Here is an 18,885-nt window from a genome sequence, read left to right on the forward strand (position 1 = left end):
AAGAGAAAAGAGAGGAAACTTTTTGCAAGGAGTTTAGCTGAAGAAGGGAGGAAAGGTATAGGGTGATAGCTAGTGCAAAAATTTTTTTAAGGATGGGGGAGACTTGGATATGTTTGAAGAGAATAGGGAAGGTACCAGTAGATAAGGAGAGATTGAATGTTAGAGAGGGTGGGAATGATAGAAGGGGGTTCAGTATGCTATAGAAGACAGGATTGGATAGGATCAAGGGTGACTGTAGAAGAGTTGGCCTTAAAAAGGAGAAGAGAAGTCTGTTCATCAGAGACTGGGGTGAATAAGGGGATAGTGGATCAATATGATGTGAGGAGGAGAAGAAGGAGTTCTTGGTAAACATTCTCAATTTTTTCAGTGAACTAGGAGGCCAAGTAGACGGAGAGGGTGAGGGGGTGGGAAGTAGGTTGTGAGAGAGCCTTGAGGTGAGAAGAGGTTTGGAATAGATGCTGTGGAGAGTGGGATAAAGAATCTCCTAGAAAGAGGTAAAAGGATTGCCTTACTGAAGATGCCCCATTGGCATCTCAGACTCAAGATGTAGACAGCAAGACATTAACTTTTTCTCTCATCTTCACTTTTTATGTTGAAGAGACCAGTGCCTTTTTAGTTACACACACATAGGGCTGTGACCCTCTCCTCTTTCCTCTCCCACAGCTCCATCCTTCCTCCCACCCCCTTATAGAAGCAGTAGCTTGACTGATTCTACCTCTGAAGCACCTCTCATGTCCATCCCCAATTCTTCACTCAGCCACAACCATAGCTCATGCACTCATTACCTCCTACTTGAATTTTTGCTGTAGGCTCCTGACCATATTTTGCTTTCAGTCTTTACCCTTTCCAATAAATTGTCCATATAGCTACCAAAAGAATCTTCCTAAGGCACAGATCTAACTACGTCACTCCTTATTAAAAAATCTGTAGTCGTTCCCTATAGGTACACCTCTAAGATGAACTACAAACTCCTTAGTCTGACATTTAAGACCCTCCCCAATCTTGGCCCAGCCTTTCTTTCCAAATGTATTTCATATTGTTTCCATTCATGCATCCTATCTGGAAATCAAATTTAGCTATTACCTAAATTCAGTGCTTCATCTCTGATGTCTGATCTCTGTGTGTTCACATGGACTATACTTAGTGCCTGGGAGGTGAGGGGGAATATTAAGCTGGATTTTGACCTATAGATTTTCACCTTCTTGTCTCCCTCTCTCCCCACAACTGGTAAACGTAGTCGCAGAAAGCAAAGGGCAAGTAAGAAAGGTAATGAGGTATTACTATGTTAATGAGGTGTAAAATTAACTGTGAAAAATGTGACCATGCCTGGTCATTCCTTTAAGAAGTATGAACAAATTAGTTGATTGAATTGGAAGGGGAGCTTGAGATTGGCTGGCTGATAATTGACCATTCCCCTGGAGGTCTTTAAAGAGCTAAACCTGTCAGCTCTGGAGTCAGTCAACACTGTTCAAATCAGTTTAGTTGAGTCAAGCCTGGAAGGAGCTTTGTGTTATGTGACCTTTGCACCTATACCAGAGGGCAGCTGAGGGAGAAGGGATTTTCTCTCCTTTTCACTCCCTGTTGGCCATGAAATCCTGAAGCAGAGAGACTTTCCCAGTAGAACAAACTGCCTTTGTCAGGAAGAAGAGAGACGCACTGACCCAATAGACACAATGTTGTTGTTCGTCCTTCATTTCGAAGAGGACCAACGATATCTAGGGGGTGATAGTTTAACTTGTGTGTGAATTGGATTTAAGTGAGGCAGAGTTGCATAAAATCATCAGCCTCACTTTTTCTTTGTAAGTCATCAAAGTTGAAGTGAAGATGGCTGGCAATGGCCTGGGATTCAATGGATGACTTGGTATCTGATGTTTGACCAAACTCAAAGCTCTCCACAGCACCTGCTTCAGCCACCTTCATGTCTATTGGAACAAGTTTTTCTCATCTGTCCATTCTGCCAGGGGAATTTTCATATGCTTGGGTAGACACCCCCCTATTCACCAATGGGTTTGAGACATTTTGGTTACCCTCAACCTGGTTTAACCCATCTGCTGAAGCAATTTTACTAAGATGTGACTGCTGCACATGCTATAGCTTTTTGTAGCCACAGGAGAGATTTGGGTGAATCAGGTGGACATCAAATGTAGATGAGCAGCCCTGAGAAGGGCTCAGCGAACCTTCACACCAGAGGTGCCAATCCTTCCTGAACACCCCATAATTACATAGAGGCAGTGTTCAACTTGCTTCAAAGAGAGGATCCTCTGGCAGCAAAAAAGAGAGCTGGCCTTGGACTCAAAAGCGAGCTAGCCCTGGCAATTGAGAGCAGTTGAAGAGAGGAGTGGAGCTGAGCAACCTACCTGGCAGAGGAGCTCTGCTCAGAGGGAATGGTGTGAGGACTCCATGAGGAAAGAAAGGGCATAGAGTTCTGCAATAGTAGACACACCAGTTATCCTAACCACATGTGTTCCTTACATATTTGCTCCCTACCATTACACTCTAAATTTAGGCCCACTCTTCCCACAATTTTTTTTTGGGGGGGGAGTGGTTAATGTTTTCTAACCATTCTTACTTTCTCACTAGGTCTTCTTAGTAAATATCTTTGATTTGAACTTATTATGTCAACTAGCTAACTGTGAAATGCAATCTCACTGGTAGGCAAGTAAACTATAGTAGTAGGAAGCTTGATAGAACCTTTGTGAGTTGCCTTGGGGCAGAGTAACTCTATGAATGTCAAGTTGGAGAGGGTCCTATACCTGGAATGCACTTAGCCCAAACTTCCACCTCATAGACTGCCTACCTTTCCTCAAGACTCAACTTGGGTGTCACCTCTTCTATGAAATATTTCCTGATCTTTACAGTATTCTCTCTTCAAATTAACTTCTGTTTACTTGTAAAAATACTGATTGATCAAAGGATTTTCCTGATCAATTTGTTGATCTTATAAGGTGCTGAACCTTTGCTTAGGACTTTCATTGTAACATTTAAAGTAGAGCAGGAACATATCCTAAGTGCTTCCTTGAAGATGGGTACCAGTGACTGATGATGAACATTCTGATGGAATGTACAAGGAGAAGCCAACATTTGTCCTGAACTATAAGTGAGAGTTTTCATCTTGGGCTCAATTATTTTTCTCTTTTGGGTTCTTTTCTTAAGGGATCTTGAAAGTACAGCTGAGCTTACAGTGAACATAGCATCCGAGGTCGGTTTCTCTATTCCACACAGGAGCCATCCATTGGTGATCCTCATGTTCTTGTCCACACAATCTAATAGGAAAATTCCTTACCCAAGCCTTTGAGAAGTAGTAATATAACCTCTTGGCAAGATGGCAGCCATGGAGATGGGAATCAGGTCAGCAAAGTGTTGAAAGATTTTGAACCTCATCCTCTTGATAAAATAAGAGTGACTTCCGGGGCAGTAGGATCCTGAAATCCAATCTTCTATCAAAGAAGATGATTGAATGGGTAATGTCACTCTGAAGTTGCCTCTCTAGCAAGCCTAAGTTCTAGTGACCCAGAACCTAAGTTTCTAGCAGAGGAGGAAGTCCTGAAAGTTTTTCATTAGTACCAGCCTCTTTTGGAGAGAAAAGAATCGTATACGTGGCCCCTGAAATTTGAAGATCAGCCAGGGACTTCCTCTTCACTTCCAGCTCATAGAATCCCTGGAAAGCCCAATATATGGAAAAGAGTGGAAGGTAGAGAGTAGACTTGGCCTTCTGCTCTCCCCATGAACAGTAGTCAGTTCTCTAATAGTCCTAGGTATGGTTCCTTTCTAAGTGGAATCTAGTTCACAAGGTGCTGTTATGAATCCTGGGACTAAACAGGGTTCTGAGTAAGAAACAGAACTTATAATCAAGAGGCAACCCCAATTTTGTTCCCCTTTGGAGGAGAAGCTAAACCACTGGTTACTCTATGAGTCAAGGGCAGTTAATGTGTCCCTGGTAAAGTGGGACTTAACAGAGAGGGAGGAGAATTGTATCAATTTTTTTATGGACTACTGTGTCTTTTCATGTGTTTCTGCATTGTTTATGGGATTTTATGAGTCCTTTTATGTGTCTTTGCATTTTTCCATGGCTGTCTTATAGGTGATATTTTGGGGAGACCTAGACATGACCTTTATTTAAGTTATACAAAAGCTATATTCAGGAATTCCCTTCTGAGTAAGGGTATAATGAGTCAAAGTATTATTTATTTGGAGGTTAATCTTCCAAGATGAAACATGTTCTGTGTAAGTCCAAATCTTGAAGCACTGGACCATGTGTATATATACTTATCTGTGTGGATCTCCCCACTCCATCCCCTCAATAAAGTGTAAATCCCCTGAGGGCAGAAACTTTCAATTTTCTTTGTCTCTGCTGCCTAACACTATGCTTTGCACCTAATGGAGGCTTAATAATTGTTGAATTCAGCTGAAGTGAAGCTTGAGTCTAAGCTCTACGATTTATTACCTGAGTGAGTTTAGGCAAAGTCCTTTCTGGGTCCCAGTTTCTTTATCCATAAAATGAAGATATTGGCCCAGATTATCCCTAGAAGTCCTTTTACCCTTATGAGTCTCCTTGGATGTGAACACAGGAAATAGAGGTCATTGAAAAGTTGTTCCAAATGAACAAAAAAGCCAACTGTACCCCATAGCATAGGAATAATTTTAACACATGGAATTAAGGAACATCCCAGTTAACGACCACCATGTTTGGGGGCTCTGGGGCCAGGTCCTGCCAAGCCAAAGCCTCTGCTCTGGTTTGCAGTGCCAAGATGAGTCAGAGAGAGCCTTTTAGGCAGCCGACGTCTCAACAGTCTTGACGGGATGATGGATGGTGGGGATTTCCAATACACTTGTCATCCCTTAACGTCCATTGTCTGTGTTTTATTTTCTGTTGTTCAATTATGTTTTACAGCTTGATTATTTATTTAGGATATTGATGGAATTAGCAGAAAGGGCAATCCATGCCAAGGAGGGGGGGAGTACGGGCGCCTCCAGTCTGTGTGTCTGCAGGTGGCTACTCGTTTGGTCAACTCATAACTGCAGGTTACGGAGTTGTATAGAAACCCACACATGCAGGCTGTTAACATGAATTATGTATATGTACATCTATGCTGTTGATATTCAACATATTTAATACTCATTTATTAAGTGCCTGATGTATACATGGCCTTGGGCTGGGTCTGGGAATGCAAAAGCAGAGATAACGCAGGCTGTTTTCGAAGGGTTTACAATATAATTACTGAAGAAAGTAGGATTGAGGATTGAGTGATGGGGAGTAGGGCAGGGGAGGAAACAGGACCTGACCTGTTATATCACTGTTGTGGAGAATTTCCAGTGTGCAAACTTCCTATACCAATGCAGATGAACAAACAGCATATACTTTATAGTCTGAAAGAGTAGCTCGGAGATGCTGAGAGCTTAAATGATCTATCCAATGTTACCCAGCTAATGTTTGGCAGAGGGAGAAATTGAACCCAGGTCTTCCTGATTCCAAGTAAAACTGTCATATTGCCTATGAGAGAGAGATAGAGACAGACAGACAGACAGATACACACACACAGAGATTGAGAGAGAGAGAGAGAGAGAGAGAGAGAGAGAGAGAGAGAGAGAGAGAGAGAGAGAGAACCAGCATTTACTTTACATTAGAAAAGGAGGTGAGCAAGGAGGGAGATAAACACAGACATAAAGGAGTTTATATTGAACACAATTAGTGAACAAATACAAAATAGTTGCATTATATTGTATCGTATATGTTATAAATATTGTACTGTAAGTGGCATCTATAGTAAATGAGGTGATCGAGGGAGGGCAGCTGAAGGCATCATGGAAGATTTTATGCAGAAGGAGGCACTTAGGGCAGCATCTTTAGGGAAGAGAGGGATTCTCTAAGGTAGAGGTGAGGACAGACTAAATCCCAGGCCTGGGGCATACCCAGTACAAAACCAAGGAGACAAGAGTTGGAATGTCACATGTGGGGAACAGAACAAAGACCAGTCTGGCTTGATCACACAGTTTGGGAGGGGGGAGTGATATACATACAATAAGGCTGGAAAGAGGTCAAGACCAGGTTGTAAAGGACTTTAAAAGATAAACCTAGGAATTTGTATTTGATTATGGAGGCAATAGAAAGCCACTGAAGTTTATTGAGTCAGATAATGCCGTGGTCAGATTTTCCCTTAAGGAAAATCTCTGTAGCAAGTTTGGAGAAACTTTAGGCAGGGAGACCCAATAGAAGAATGGTGTAATAATCTAGGGGAAAAGTGAGGAGATATACTGTAGAGATAGAAGTATCAAGATATGCTAGATAAGGGGCAGCTAGGTGGTATAATGGGATAGAGCACTGGCCCTAGAGTTAGGAACACCTGAGTTCAAATCTGACCTCAGACACATAACACTCACTAGCTATGTGACCCTGGACAAGTCACTTAACCCCAGGTGCCTCAAAAAAAAAAAACAGATTTGGTGGATGATTGGTTGTATGGCTCAAGGAAGAGTAGAGAATCAAGGTCATGAACTGGGGTGATGGGAAGAATGGGGAAGTCTTTGCCAGAAACAGGTTAGTTTAGTAAAGAAGTAGGGTGGGGGAAATGTTTTCTTTTGGTCATGTAGAATTTGGGATGTGTCCAGGAAATCTGGTTTAAAATATCTAATAGGCAATTGGTGATGCAGGGTTGAAGCTGAGGGAAGTGGTTGAGGCTGTATAGATTTGGGAGTCATTATCCTAGAGATAATAATTAACCTTATGGCAGATGATAAGGCCACCAAGAGAGAGATGGTAAAAAGAAAAAAGAAGAGTTAGAACAGTGCCCTGAAGAACTACTACAGGTAAGGGGCATGATCTGAATGAGACCAAGACTGAACAAATGAGACTGAGGAGGAGGGGGCAGATGGTCAGGATGAGAACCAGGAGAGAGCAGTGTCACCAGACCCCAGAGAGGAGAGAGTGGTCAATACTGTCACATTACAGAGGATAGGTAGAGAAGGATAAGACCATCAGACTGAACAATTAAGAGATCATTGGCACCTGTGGAGAGAGTGATTCAATCAAATGATGATTTCTAAGGACAAATTACAAAGGTTTGAGATGTGAATGACAGGAGAAGTGGAGGCAGTGAGTGTAACAGCTTGAAGTTACATCTAAACACTGGAACCCTAGTTCCAGACTCTTCACTCTCCACCTCCACATCACTGTCAGATTTGTCTTCCTGGTACTCAGGTATAAGTACATCATTCTCTGCTCAAAAAAATCATTAATGTTCCTCCCTTTCCCCACTGCCTAATGAATAAAGATCAAATTCCTTAGCATGGCAGTCGAAGCCCTTTACAAGCTGACTCCATCCTACTTACAACCTTATTTCCTGTTTCCCATTTCTACTCCCTGTCGTCTATAGCAAATTGAACTACCTGCCTTCCCCTAAACACAATATCATAGTATCCTAGGTATAGAACTGAAAGGAACTTCACAGTTCATCCAATCCAAGTCCCCCCTACCGCAACATTTTCCAGATGAGGAAACAGAGGCCAAAAGCAGTTAAGGGGCATGAACAAAGTCAAACAGGTAGTAAGTGGCTGAGCTCAGAGGCCTCTCTGAGGATTTCTCTGTCAGTTGTGCTGTATGTCCTGCCTTTTTGCTTTTTCTTGTGCTGTTCTCTGTACCTGGCATATTCTCCTATCACCCAATTGAAACACCAGTATACATCCTAGCCCTCAGGGCCTTAATAGATATTCTTTAAGAACATCATAACCAAGAAAGCTATAGCAGAAAGGATGGGTTTCTAGAAGTGCAATATGAGAAGGAACTTATATAAATCCAGCAACATCCCTGTTTTCTGGTGTCAAATGGTGCCTTTCTTTGGATCCCTAGGACTTAGCCCCATTCATGGCACATAGTAGGTGCTTAGTGGACCTAACTTAACTTGACATATATACAATGTGGATTTGAAGTGCTATCTGCTCAGTCTTCTTACAAACGAGTTCTGCTGGCCACAAGGAGTACTATTAGCTTGGACAGCATGGGGGCTTCCATGCAATGATACTCACTTCGGGAAATACTTTAAACTTACTGAAGTCCTTTAAAATACTTAGTATGGGTTTGTTTTGGGACACCCTTTGTGTATGGTGTTCTATATTGCTATTAGCAAAATCAACAGAAAAGTCAATAAAACTACAGGAATAGTGAAGCAAGAGCTACTGTTAATAACTAAAATAAGGATACTAGTCTGTCTTCCATTCTCTGTTTCTTTCTTTTTCCCTTCCTTTCTTCCTCTCTCCTCTCTCTTTTTCTTTCCTTCCTTCTTCCTTCTTTCCTTCCTCCCTTCTTTCTTTCTTCCCCTTACTTCCTCCCTCCTCTTTTCCCATTTCTTCTTTCCTTCCTTCCTTCCTTCCTTCCTTCCTTCCTTCCTTCCTTCCTTCTTCCTTCCTTCCTTCCTTCCTTCCTTCCTTCCTTCCTTCCTTCCTTCCTTCCTTCTTCCTTCTTCTTCCTTCTTCTTCTTCTTCTTCTTCTTCTTCTTCTTCTTCTTCTTCTTCTTCTTCTTCTTCTTCTTCTTCTTCTTCTCTCTCTCTCTCTCTCTCTCTCTCTCTCTCTCTGTCTGTCTCAGAGGAGAGCAAGAGAGCCATGGGAATCTTTATCATGGTGGAGCATTACAGCTACGGGGCTTTGCCAGTGTAACTGTGTTCATGTTCCCCTGTAGTATGTGTTTCCCAGGGAAGTGCTTAAGCATCAAACTGGCTGTAATTTTCTGGGTCTTAAAGTATAACAAAGGGCTAGACAGTGGTGGATGACAGGTCAGCAGCTCTTTTACTATTGGCAATGTCTTCTACATACAAGTGCATCTGAGCTGAGGTCTACACCCTGGGGTGAGCATTACCCTTGGGTGTTCTTCTTCTACAGAGGGGAATTCCAACCAAACTCCAAACTTCATATGTGTGAGCCCTTCTGTATTCTCTGTTTAGCAGGTCTATGTGATACTGTGGGGCCATTGCAGTTATAGTGCAGGGCACCTTGACAGTTGTTATGGGGGGAAAGAAAGAAAACGCATCCTTTTATTATCCGTCTCCCAGTGAGGAGTCTCTCTACTCCATTCTCCACACAGAGTGATCCTCAGATAACAAACCTCATCCATTGCTGGGCTTGTCATTGAAGCCTTTCCAGCTTGGCAAGGCCTGCCAAAACTTGCTCTCGGCTGGCATAGCCTTAAAGAACTCAGGGTCACCCCCAAACCACGATGAAGCCTCTCAGAGGAGGACTTCCATGTAGCTGTTTGATATTAAATAGCTTTTAAAAAAAAACTAATATGATCATTTAAAAAACTGAATCTGGCCAAATCTCATGCATATATAAAATCAACCAACTAGCTACTCTGAAAATCCCTGACTGAATTTAACCAGCTTTTTTAAAAAACATTTGTTTGAATTCAATCCCTCCCCTAAACCTGCTTAAGTAATGGAGAGCAGAAATCTGAACGCTTAAACTCACAGGAAGGCACAGTCTGTATTCTGAGAGTCAATTCAACGTTTTATGGGTATTCGTGGCCTTCCTTCTCTTATTGGTCTCCATCTGTCTCTACATCTACTGACAATGCATCACAGGTCTGTGTATACTAGAGGACGATGCTAGCCCATTCATCCCAGAGTCTCTGCTTCCTTTACCAAGAGCTGACTTGTTGCTGCCTGTCCAGGTGATCTGTATTTCTCCAGACAAGCATCTTTGCATTGCCAACTGCTTCTCCCCATCACTTCCCTCCCCACCCGCCAAAACACACTCACATCCAACCTCATTCCCAAGCTCCATGTTTTTGTTTTAACCCTTTTGGCTCTGAGTTGAGTTCAAGTCCATAAGATTACAAATGAATTCTTCTCTGGAATGGATTTGACTGTAAAGCCCTTCTGGTACCAGTTAATAAAACCTTCGAATTGCCTCCAAATAGCCAAAGATACATTGTGGGAAAGAGAGAAGACAATTGAGGAATCAAGATTTTGTTTTTCCTCGTTTATGTTTGCTTTCACTCCTAATAAATATTTAAGTTAAATTGAATTTAACTTAACTTGATGACTGTTTAAGCTTAATCGTCATCTGTTTATTGCAGCACTTCGAGAGAATTTTTATTTAAGAATCTTTGGCTCTTAACCAAAACCCATTAAAAATACCCTTTCTCCTTCTCCTATAAATTTATAACTCCAGACTCAGTTGTGTAATTGTTGTGTAAAGGCAATTTTCATTGTTTTTCTTTTGTAGAAAAACAGATGGAGAAGGACTTATCTGCAGTTGGGATTTGCTCAAGATAATTTATTTCATGGATAAGTAAGAAATATAACCATGTTCTCAGTGCAAGCAGAGCTGCCATATTGCCTCTCTCCTAAATTACATATTTTTGTGAAATTACAATCATGTAAAACACCAGCATAGAGTCATTTGGGTACTTTTTCCAGGCTTCCATGTAGGCACATTACTTTTTGTTTCTCTGTTTTTACAAATATATAATGCATTCCCAGTATTACCCTTGGATTGGGAGGCTCCTGTGAATAGAAATAGATTGTCTCCCAATAATTGCTTTTCTTTACATGTAGCAAAGATGAAGAGAATACTGCTACTACCTTGTGCTTTTATGGTTGATTATGCTAAAAAGCTCTTTCCTCACCATTATCCTGCAAAGTAGGGAGAGCAGATAGCATTATTCCCATTTGACAGATGAAGAAACCAAGATTCAGAAAGGTGAAGATGTATGGGTGCTGTCAAAAGCCTAGTATGTGTCAAAGCCTAAGTCTTCAAATCCCTGATCTTTAAAATGTGAACACCTAGAATCATAAACACTCACACACAAAGATTTAAAACTGGAATGAGCTCACATCTCTTGCTCAAGGTTTTGTGTGAATGGAAGAGGTCCCTCTCTTTTATGCTGGGACATATAAAAACATACCACATAATATACATATAATTACATGTGACAGGCTATATAGCATTTAATATATGTGTAATAACATACAATAACACAAAACCTTGCATGCATGTAGCAGGTACACAAATCGATGTTGGATGGAAGGACGAATGAACAAATGAAGATACAAAGACATCCTTGGAGGAAGAACCGAATCTAAAAAAAAAGATGAAATGAAATAAGAATGATAATAAAATTCCAAATGTGTGTTAAAAACAATCAATTACATAAGGATAGAAGAGGAGGGAGAGAAGAAGAACATGGGTCATCTGAAAAATATTTTTTGGGAGAAGGGTCCTCATGTGGGCATCCTCAATACAAGTCAACAGTGGGATATGAATTTATAGCAGTGTTAGATAAGTATTTGCAGTTAGCTAGGTGCAGCGGATAGACTGCTGGACCTGGAGTCAGGAAGACCAGAGTTCAGATCTCACTTCAAGTCACTGAACTTCTATTGGCCTCAGTTTCCTCATCTATAAAATGGGAATAATGATAATAATAATTACCCTGCAGAACTGTCATGAAGAATAAATAATATTTGTAAAGCACTTTTCAAACCCAATGTGCTATGTGTGATACTAGTAATTATTAGCATCTAGAAGGAGGGAGCTGATAGATCTATTGTCTTCTATCCTGGCCAGAAAATTTTTGGAGCATTTTTATTGTCTGTTCTGGGTAAGTCCCTGGCACTCTACAACACATGAAGAAGGAGAGATTTGCCATAATGACGTGGTAACAGGAAGATAGGTTAGAAGAACTAAAACTAGGAGGGACATGATGCCATGTCCTATGGAAGAGGGACTAGGAGGATTTTGATTGACTCTCCCCCCACAGGGCAGGGTAAGTAGCAATGAGTAGAAGTGACAGAGAGGCAGACTGCAGCTGCTTATTTTTTGGTTTGTTTTTTTTTGTTTGTTTGTTTTCCTGTCCCTCCTTCCTTTAAAAAAATTAATTATTAATTTGTGGAATAAAACAAATATTTCCATCACATAGTATATAATAAAGAAAGATGACTGCCTAGCAAAGTGAAGAGAACCAGGAGAATGTTGTACACAGTGACAGCAATATTAAGAACCGTGAATGACTTAGCTATTCTCAGCAATACAATGATCCAAGACAATCCCAAAGGACTAACTATGAAGCATACTATCCGCCTCCAGAGAAAGAACTGATATTGATTGAATAGACTGAGGCATGCTATTTTCACTTTCTTTTTTTCATTTTTTTCTTTTTATACGAGTCTTCTTGCACAAAATGACTAATATGGAAATGTTTTACGTAATTACACATGTATAACCTACATCTGATTGCTTACCCTAGGTAAGGGGAAAAGGGAGGGGAGGGAGGGATAGAATTTGGAACTCAACATTTTAAAAAGAAGTTTAAAAATTTTTTAAAAAGATGATTGCACATGAAATTGCAAATTTATTATGTATAACTTGCTATTTCTTTTAAATATAATAAAGTTATCATGTAAATTTCTTTTCCTCCTTTGTTTATAGCTGCTTGTGAGGAAAAAATTCTAATACTTAGTCAAAAGTCAACACACATTTATTAAGTTCCTACTAGGGAGTAAGGTGGTGCAGTGGATAGAGTGCTGGGCCTGGAGTCGGGAAGATCTGAGTTCAAATCTGACCTCAGACACTTATCTGTGTGACCTTGGATAATTTATTTAACCTTTGTTTTCCTCAGTTTCCTTAAATGTAAAATGGGGATAATAATAGTACCTATCTCCTAGGGTTGTTGTGAGGATCAAGTAAGATAATAATCATAAAGTGCTTAGCACAGTGCTAAGTACATACTACCTACTATATAGTAGGTACTATATAAATATTTACTATTGTTGTTGTTATGATTATGATTATTATTTTACTATTATTATTATAGCTCAATGCCTGGCAAGGGCATCTAGGTGATACATTGGATAGAGCTTTGGGCTTGGAATCAGGAAGACTCATCTTCATGAGTCCAAATCTGGCCTCAGACACTTATTAGCTGTGTTACTCTGGGCAAGTCACCTAACCCTGTTAGCCTCAGTTCCTTGTCTGTAAAATGAACTGGAGAAGGAAAAGGCAAACCACTCCAATATCTTTGCCAAGAAAACCCCAAAATGGGATTGTGGAGAGTCTGACATGACTGAACAGCAACAGTGCCTGGCACACAGCAGGCACTACATAAACGTTAGTTATTGTTGTTGTTACACTTAGCACATGCCTGGCACATAATGAAAGTGGCAGCTATTATTATCACTATTATTTTTACAGGATGAATTGGAGTTAAGCTTAAAGGGAAAATCCTAACATGAAGAGGGAAATCACAGATGCTTACTGAGTGCCTGCTATGTACGAGGCACTGTGTTGAGTACTGGTGATGCAAAGAAAGGCCAAAATAGGTCTTTGCCCTCAAAGAGCACACATTCTAAAGGAGGAAGACAGCATATAAATAACAGTACCTGCAAAATAGATAGAGTGCAAATGAAGGTCATTTCAGAGGGAAGACACTAGCAGAGGGGGACCAGGAAGGGTTACATTTCATGCAGAAGGTGGGATTTGAGCTGAGTCATGGAGGAAGCAAGGAAAGCCAGGAGTTAGAGGTGAGCAGGGAGAATATTCTACCAGATTGGGAACAGAGTAGTTGGTGAGGTGACGAGGTTCTTATTACTGCAGATCTGCAGGTAGAGGCTAGATATCTCCTTGCCAGAGATTCTGTGAAGGGGATTCCTATTCAAAACGTATCTTCTGATTTCCCATCAAGCTTTGAAATTCTTAGTTTCCATGATAATTCTGTATATGAATGACTGATAAGCAAATACAAGAGAATTTCACTGCTTCTCCAGCTAACAGAAGGGAAGCCGGTACAGCCCCTAACCAGTAAAGGAATGGTTACAGTCTGGTACAGTGTTATTCTGATACTCGTTTTTGGTTTTTGCTTCTCGCTTCTGTAGTGTAAAGGGAACAAGCTTCCAACCGTCCAACATGTTGTAGCTAGCAGGGACGCTCACCAAAGTCCAAATGAGTCAGGTCTCTGGACCACTACCAACCTTTTTTTTGTATTGAATCTTGGGCTTCTTTTCTAAGGAATAATACTTCACTGGTGTCTGTGGCATTGTATCAACTGACATCACCCTTTAATTGCAAATATGTCACCTCAGTTCCTAGTACAACTGAGTACGGGAACCCAATGGGTTTGTCAGGTTGCATGGCCCTGGGCAAGAGGGAGGAACACACAATGAAGGAAGTACCAATTGTGAACACTCCCAGTCTTACTTTGAAACTGCAAAACTCAAGTGCAATTGCAGTAGGAAACAGGCTTCTGGGAGGCTTAGTGCAAAACCTTCCCTGGAAGGCAAGTCTTGCAACCTCCATCTAGGTTAAGCAATTTCTGTGGCTAAAACTGAACTGAAATCACCCCAGGATCTCCTTGTAACCCTCCCCCCACAAGTCTTATTTTCCCCATGCTCTCCATGACAGACTGTGGCACTCACAGTAAGTCAATAAGGCAATATTGGGGATTTTGAAATCTAATTTTTACATGGATGATAATGATGAAGTCATCCTACTAAATGGCCTGTGAATTAGCAATTTCCTATAAAATGTCTCGTCTAAACGTGTCTGTGATGGCAGGGGATAGGCCATTCCAAAGAGGGCAGAGATCTGACCAGACTCGAAGAAGATCTGGCGCTCTGTTTCAGTACTTCATGTTTCCAAAGTACTTTAAAACTTCTGACCAATCCATCAATAAGCTTTTTTAAGCACCTACACTGTGCCAGGTACTGTGTTAAACCCTGGAAGTGTTTTTCTTACAATGACCCTGGGAAATAGGAAATCCAAGCACCACTATCATCCCAATTTTACATATAAGAAAAAAAGGGCACAATGAATTACCAAAAGTCACTGAGTTAGTAAGTATAGGAGATAGTTTTGAGCTCTGGGTGCTAATCCAATGCTCTTTCAAAAATGTCATCTTACCTTTCTGATTCACTTGTGACCTTGAAACCCTCCCCTAAATCTTCTTTGAGTGACACAAATATGACTGTTCAAGCCCTTCCACCACAGCAGAGAAGCAGGAGGCTAATTTGATAGAATATTGTACATCTTGTCAAACGGCATTTGTATTACATGTTTTTCCTTAATTAATTCTTAAGGGAGGGGTAAGCTAGAGGGTGGGTGGGAAATGTTTGTGCCACAAAGCAAAAAAGCATCAATAAAATGTATTTTTAAATAAAATCTTTAAAAATACAACAGACATGCTTCTTTTTTCTTTAGGTGAGGTAATATAGAGTTGGGTTTGTTTCTTGCCTCTGAATATGTGGGAGGTAAGGCCAGGTTGTCTCAGTGAAGAAAAGAAGAAACAGGAGGAAGAGAGAGAAGAGAAAGGAGGAATAAAAAGGAAGGGGAAGGAGGAAAATAGGAGGAAAAACAAGAGGAAGAAAAAAAGTGGAGAGAAAAGTCAGAGAAAGAAAAGGAGAAAAACGAAGAAGAAGGAAGAGAAGGGAAAGAAGGAGAAAATGGAGAGAGAGGAAAAAGAGGAGATAAGAAACAAAAGAAAGAAGATATACTAGTCTAAGGGAAAAAGAAATGAGGAGAAAATGAAGAAAAGGAGGAGGATATGACAATCAGTCAATGAGCACTTATCAAGCACCTACTGTGTGCCAGGCATGGATATGAAGAAAGACAAAAGACAGTCCCTCCTCTCGAGCTCACAGTCTAATAGATATGAGGAGGAGAAACAAGAGAAAGAAAAGAAGGAAGAAGAGAGAGGAGAAGGGCTTTTAAGCAACAGCCCAAGTGGTCAGTGCTTGAGAGAATGAGACACAAGGGCCATCACTAACATGTGAAGATCACTTTATGAGCACCTTACTCCCCAACAGTGCAAAGGGTCTCCATGCTTTTTGGACAATGCCACTGAATCAGGGTCAACAAGGGAAGCTCTGATCTGCCCTTCTTCCTCACAGCTTTCCTGACTTTCAGTAAGTAGACTGATTAAACTGTGTCATTGTCTGGGGCTTCAGTGGCCCCAACCAACTGAGTGTTTCAATGCTATGGAAATGGTGCTAAAAGCCTTCCTAATGTCCTATATTCACTTATGTCACTGTCATAATGAAAAGTTCCAGTCCAGTATTTCCTAAAATGAGTTTTAGGGAATTATTTTCCACAAAGCTTCTTGTATCCTTTACAATTGCATTAGAAATTTCATGAGGAAATTTAGGCGCTAGTAACATTTCCCCCTGAAAATATTGTTACACACTTCTATGTTCCAAATATTATTGATTTTTGCCCATGTGGATATTTCCTCCACTGATCCCCTCCACTGAGGATGGACCTTCATGGGCTGATACAGTTCAAAATGTATCCTACTGATGGCCTAACTTCTTGGGAAAAGCCTCTATATTCTTAGTTAGGCAGGTCCTTGTATGACAATCAGTCAGTCAGGAAGTACTTATTAATGACTTATCATGTGCCACGCACTGAGCTAAGTGCTGGGGATACAAAGAAAAATAACAAAACAATTAAAACCACAATGTTTGTCCTCCAAGAACATACCTTGTAATAGAGAAGACAACACGTCTCCAGGTACATACAATCTGTGTAGAGAGTACATTAAGGTAATGTGAGAGGGAAAGGCAGTGGGGGTGGGACGGGGAAGCACCCAGGAATAGGCTCCTGCAGAAGGTAGGATTTGACCTGAATTTGGAAGGAAGCTAGAAGGTCAAGGTGAGGGGACTGAGGCACAGTGGACAACCATGAAGCATATCACTGGACCATCCTTGGAGATTTCCCAGCTTCCTAGCACCTGCCAGCGTTTGTACTCAACTGGCATAGCCTTTGAGATTCCAGATTCACCTCCAGGCCATAATCAGACATCAAAGAAAATTTTAATGGAAGATGACATTGCACATTTATTACATGTGGCAAATTTGAAGAATGAGAATTAGTTTCATTGTTTCAGTTTTCCTCTCCTATTTATATCTGTGGCTATTCTAAATTTCCAGACCTCCTAGGTTCCATCAATGTAATTCAAGGCCAAAAGTAGAACCAAAAAGTTTGGAAAACAGTGTTTTGATCACAGGCACTTGGGATTTACCCTTCAGGAAAATGTCAAAGGGTAGTTCAATTCAATTCAGTTAAACAGACATTTATTGAAAACCTACTAGGCTATTTTCCAAGAACATTGCTAGATACCGGAGACACAATGGAACAAATGGAATGGCCCCTACTCTCAAGGAGATAACATTCTATTGGAACTCACCACTCAGGGTTTGGGTTTAGAGACATTCCATGGTCTTGGAGAAATTTGTTTCTTTATTAGAGTCAAATTTTCTTCTACCTTATATTCCTGACTCACAGATTCCTGAAGACAGAGCAGATTTGGGCTTCTGAAAGAGGTATACCTCAGGGATCGGGTATAATGTAACTCACTACCTTCTTCCTACACACTGTCTGGGGAATTATGCCTGTCACGGTTTGGTGAAATGGAGTAGGATACTGATCTCTACAGCCAACGCATATGGCAAAAGAAAAGTTAGAGTGGGCAGAGCATGACCTAGGCTGTGTTATGGGGAGGTCATCATTCTGGAATGTGTTGAAATGAAACCAGAACCACTGTGGAGAGGGCAGTTTTCAGTGGGAGGCATAGCAATAGCAGAAAATAAGTAATATATGTTAATTGTTTTTTAATTTGTTAATTGTAATAGTTTCCACTCCAGGATGCATTCCTGGTTCATTTGGACTTTCTCTGCCATGCTATAGGTACCTCTTCCCTCTGGAAGCTCACTCCACCCTAGACTTCACATGATGAATGGACTCTGTACCCCTTCAGCCTCTCCTTCCTATTGGCTGCTTCCTTGCAGAAAGCCCATTTTACAGAGGGCACTCAGGCCAGGGTTGTCTTCCACTCTTTCCAGGATGACTTTCCTCTTTCACCTTTCTCCTCCAAGCTTTTTTTTTTTTTATGTGTTGTCTTTATTGTAAGCTCCTCAAGGTCAGGGGCTGTCTTCCTTTTGCTTGTATTTGTATTCCCAGGCTTTAGCCCATTGTCTGGCATACAATAATTGCTTACTAAATGCTTGTTGAATGGACTGAAAACTTCATCCTTTCTGGGAACATTGATCTCAAGGTCACCTAGGGAAGAAGAGCCTGGATTTGTGCTGTCTGTGGGGCAGAGGGGATGTAGACCACTGCAGAAAAGATCAAAGGTGACAGAGAGGTAGGGAAACCCCTGATCGTAAGGGATTTCTATGCATGCAGACACCAAAAGAGAAAGGTTATATAACTGAAAGATGGCAAATTGTGGGCAAAGGAAAGGGCTCTCCTGCAGGTGTGCTAGTGGGTGCCTTTAAAGCTCCCATTGAGAATCAACAGAGCTGAGCCAGCATCCTTCTGGGCTCATTCCTTCACTGGGGCATTCACCAAGGTTGGAAATAAAGCTGCACCAGGTGTTTACCTCATGAAGCCTCCCAGTTTCTCTGTATTTCCAGGGATAGCAGAGGCAAGCAGACAGCTTCAGTCAAATCCATAGGCTTTTATGAAGGGCCTACTATGTGTCAGCCACCATGCTGAGCACTAAAATACAGAGAAAATAAACAAATAAATGAATAAAAATATACTAAACTATATACAAACAAGATCTAAACAGAAGACGCTGGAGATAATCAACAGAGTGAGACCAGGAAAATCTTCCTGCAGAAGTAAGTTCTCCTTCCCTAAAGGAAATGCGGGGGTGGGTGGTGGGGAGGGCAGGGACAGATAGCTGGTGCAGTGGGTACAGCACCGGCCCTGAAGTCAGGAGGACCTGAGTTCAAATCTGGTCTCGGACCAAACACTTGACACTTACTAGCTGTGTGACCCTGGGCAAATCACTTAACCCCAATTGCTTAAAAACAAACAAACAAACAAACAAACAAATAAATAGATACATGAATAAATGAATAAATAAATATGTTTAAAAATAAAGGGAAATGGGCTAATAGTGT

Source organism: Phascolarctos cinereus, unplaced genomic scaffold, assembly GCF_003287225.1.
Source record: "Phascolarctos cinereus isolate Bilbo 61053 unplaced genomic scaffold, phaCin_HiC Scaffold_2;HRSCAF=192, whole genome shotgun sequence".
NCBI lineage: Eukaryota > Metazoa > Chordata > Mammalia > Diprotodontia > Phascolarctidae > Phascolarctos > Phascolarctos cinereus.